We start from the raw sequence: 4221 nt of genomic DNA, 5'->3' as shown, positions 1-4221 counted from the left end.
ATAGGATTCTAGCCTAAATACAAGATGCTTAATCAGTGCATCAAATCTTATTTGGGCTTTAAAATATATTGATCAAGTTAAGTGTTCCTAAGCCTAAAGTTTAATGGAATAATACACTTATACTTGGCTAACTGGGTCAAGCTACTACTTTCTAGTAGTTAACTAAAATCCAAGTTAGATACTCATCTCACTGATAATATTTTTTTATCTATCTATTTTATTTATTAAAATGTTTGGACTCAAACCCTGAAGGTATTACTTTTGATTATGTTAAAGGGGGAGAAATGATGAATTTCAAGAGTTTTCAAAAAATTTTAAGTTTTTTTTGCCTTAAATTTTTTAAGGTAAAATATTTTCAAGTATTCAATTTTTTTTCAAAAAGTATTCAAAATTTTTAAAAAATTTTTTTGATTAAAACTGAGGAATATCAAGTTCAGGGGGAGAGAACTGAAAAATAATTTTTTAAAAATTATTGTTTGTTTTTAACTAAGTACAAATTCAGAGGGAGCCCTGAAAGTAGAGGGAGTTAAGGTTACACTTATTACACTTCATGCATAACATGTTTATAAACTTCGTTTTGTTTATAAGTTAATTTTCTGTTATAAGTTAGTATTATTTTTACTTAACTTGAAACTTGAGTTGTCATAATCAAAAAGGGGGAGATTATTGGTACAAGAAGTACTAGATGATCAAACCTTAGTTTTGATAATTGCACCAGGTTCAAGTTAAGTGTGTTATTGGACTGATATGTTGATCTAGTGTGCAGGGAGCACAGGTAAAGTCCTAGTTGAGGCTAGGCAAAAGACAAAGTCCTAGTTGTAGGTTAAGCAAGGACAAGTCCTGATCTGGAGGATCAAGCGGAAGACTTAGCAGGTCAAGTGCACCAGGTACAAGCCCATGCAGTGTCCTCCGAGAATCATGGCCAAAGTATAATCGAGTACGATCAGGAGAACTAGAGGATTGGTGCAGTCTGGGTGGTCTGGAGGACCGAGTCGCACCAGCAAATTCCTAAGGGCCAAGGACAAAGCTGAGCAGGAAAGTCTAATAAGTCTAGAGGACTTGGTTGGCAGTCAGGTAAATTCTTCGAAGAGGAGTGGATCAGGACGCGTTCTCGAAGAGGAACTGTAGGCGTCAGGTCTAACCCAAGGTTTCACTGGAAACCTGAAGTTAAGACCAAAATCAGTTCAGAGAACTGACTTTTCGATCTGCATTTTTTATATTTGGAATTAACTTGTCTTGTACATTAGGAAGTTGAAGTCTTTGACTCCGGACGACTTAAGCCAAGGTTCGAGTCGATTAGACGGTCAAGTCGACCGAAACGTGGATTCCAGTCGACCTGGGCTCGGATAAGCGCAGCGGAAGTCAAAGTCTATCGACACCCCTCCAAGTCAAATTCAAGTCGACCTGAGTAAGGATTCCAGTTGACCTGAAGGCGAAGTCAACTGTGGAGAAAGAGGATCGCGGTCTATGTGGGGTCAACCTAAGATGCATTTCAGTCGACTTGAGTGGGTTATAAAAACAACTTTGACCAGAGGCTTCGCACATCAACTTTCATACTTCCATGATCAAATCTTGTTGAGCCAGCGACGTCCTGAGCGAGCAACAGCGTCTATTCAAACCGTCGTAACATCGGATTCGCACTAGAACGAAGATCTACAAAGCTCTGGTGTGTTGGGTAACGAATCTTATATTTAAATTAGTAATCCAATAAAAAGTTTTATTTTATCGCGATATTTTTATAATTTGTTACAATTTTTTTCCGTAAGGAAACAAGTTAATTAGTGGATTGCCCGTACGAAAACGATTATAGATCATAGGTCTTGGAGTAGCAGCCTTTGACTATGAACAAAATAAAAAAAACTTGTTGTTCTTGTTCTTGTTCTTGTTCTTGTTTTTACTTTACTAAGTCTTCCGCTACAGCTAATCTGATTAATCGAACGCTCAAATTTTTGAAAAATGAAAAAAAAAACACTTAAGTGCTATTCATCCCCAACTAGCGTTTAACTCAATCCTTCAGTCTACAATTCTTTCCTTCCTATTTTATGACAAACAGGAATAAAAAACATAGTTTAGCAATATATATATATATATATATATATATATATATATATATATATATATATATATATTTTTATTGTAAATTAAACTAAATAACTGCATGTCATATCAAGTTGGTCTCCATATATGTGGCGTGTGGTCCAATAATTTCATTATTTAATTTGTTGATATATCTTTTTGTTGTGAGCCCAAAGTTTTCTTGGTCTCGCTCTCTTTCTAGTTCCCAAATCCTATCTATGTTTGTAAGTAATTTTCAAGGTACTGTAAGGTTTTGCAGGGGAGTCAATGGCCATGGAGGAGGTGGAATCTTGTGTTCTACCAGGCTTTAGATTCTACCCCACCGAGGAAGAACTAGGCGGGTATTATCTCGCGAGAAAGGTCGCATGCCAAGGGGATCGATCTCGATGTCATTCACGATGTTGATCTCTAGCTACCGAATTGAACCATGGGATCTCCAAGGTCAGCACAGATATCTTAATGTTAGCTAGTGTCAATAAAAGAGGTCTTAGTATTTTTTTTCTATAATTTATTGGTGTATTGAAAAATTTTAACATCCCTACAAGTACAATGAAGTAATGTTTTTTTCCTTTGGTTTAATTTATAGATAGGTGCAAACATAGTGATGAGGAGCAAAGTGACTGGTACTTCTTCAGTTACAAATTAAGATAGGAAGTACCCAAGTGGCACTCGAATGAATGGAGCCACTGCTGTCGAGTTCTAGAAGGCGACAGGGAGAGACAAGCCGGTGCTTTCGAATTCCAAAATTATAGGGATGAGGAAGACGCTTGTGTTTTACAAAGGAAGAGCTCCGTATATATGGAAGGAAGAGTGGCTGGATCATGCACGAGTATAGGCTTCAAACCACTGAGCATGGACCTCCTCAAGTAAGCTAGCTAGCCGATGAAGAAAAGTCCAATTCAGATGTAGTTTTTCCTCTTTCAAAGATAAGTGTATGGATAGAACTTTATACTGAATATGAAATTTGAATTTAATTTACATGCAGGAAGAAGGCTGGATTGTCTGCATAGCATTCCAAAAACCAAACCCTAGCAGCCAAAGGCCAATTATTTGCTTCAACCCTTCTTGCACCACCACCCTCGACGACCTCTACTCACAGTATCCTCCTGAAACTCTTCCAATCAACACCTACATATCTTCTCAACAAGCCGCCTCTAGTGACTATTGTGGTGTTAACAATTATAACTCACATTCGGAGAGCCCAAGTAAGTTATCCACCAAGCACTGCCTCAACGAGATCACCGATGTTGAAGACAACACCATTGTTAATGGCAGCAAGCAATTAATAGATTGGAAGGTCTTGGATAAGTTGTTGATGTCCTCCCTCTCTGCCGCCGCCGCCGCCGCCTCCTCCTCATAATTATCATCAAAGTTTCTTAAGCATAATGATAATAATAATATTAATAATATTAATGAATCAGGTTCTTGGAGTGTGATGGTGGAGTTTGGTGAAGGAGCTGATCATGAACTAGGGCAGAGCCAAGTAGATCATTTCCTATCAATATTTGATGGCTAATAGTTAATATTAATTAATTAAAAATGCTTTATTCATGATAATAAACATTTTTATAAGTTTAAAGGGATTTAGATTTGATTTGATAAGTATTAATCAAACTTTTAATATGTTTAAGTTTAAGTTCTAACTTGTAACTGGTGAATCGACTAAGAAGTGTATGATGAATTCAGTAATTCCATTAGAGATTTATTCTCTTTTTTTTCTCTTGTGTTATTAATCAAATGCTTGTGCCTAATTGTTGTTGTAAGCAAAGATCAGCTCCATCAACATAGATTTTGGCATGCACTATCCGTTGCTCAAAATCTAATTCTTGAGCTCCTCGTCAAATAATTGTATTCTCCTGCAGGCATGAACTAACCCCTTGTTTACTTGGGAGGATGGATATAAACAATTATGAAAAATTTTCCGTAGTGGAAACCTTTTTGTTATGGGTCGGCCAGACCCGGCTCGGAAAGTCAAAATCTGGTCCGAGTAGATGACACGTCAGACTGAAGGTTGACTTGACCTTACATCCTGATTTGATGCCTGATCCTTAATTCTGATTGGGACCCAAACTCCTACTCTGATCTAGAGTCCGGCTCGGAGCTTCAATTCCAGACTACTCTGCTTGAACTCCCCCCTGATGGGAA

At 37.3% G+C, this 4221-nt stretch overlaps 1 pseudogene; it reads left to right on the top strand.

Annotated features, from left to right (window-relative positions):
* Positions 1-2343: 2343 nt before the first annotated feature.
* Positions 2344-3592, top strand: LOC141819113 (NAC domain-containing protein 105-like; annotated as a pseudogene).
* Positions 3593-4221: the final 629 nt, after the last annotated feature.

This window comes from Curcuma longa, unplaced genomic scaffold (genome assembly GCF_044706935.1).
Source record: "Curcuma longa cultivar G26 ecotype Majalengka, Jawa Barat unplaced genomic scaffold, ITB_CL_G26_1.1 contig_27822, whole genome shotgun sequence".
Classification (NCBI taxonomy): Eukaryota; Viridiplantae; Streptophyta; class Magnoliopsida; order Zingiberales; family Zingiberaceae; genus Curcuma; species Curcuma longa.
This window is presented reverse-complemented; position numbering and strand designations above follow the sequence as displayed.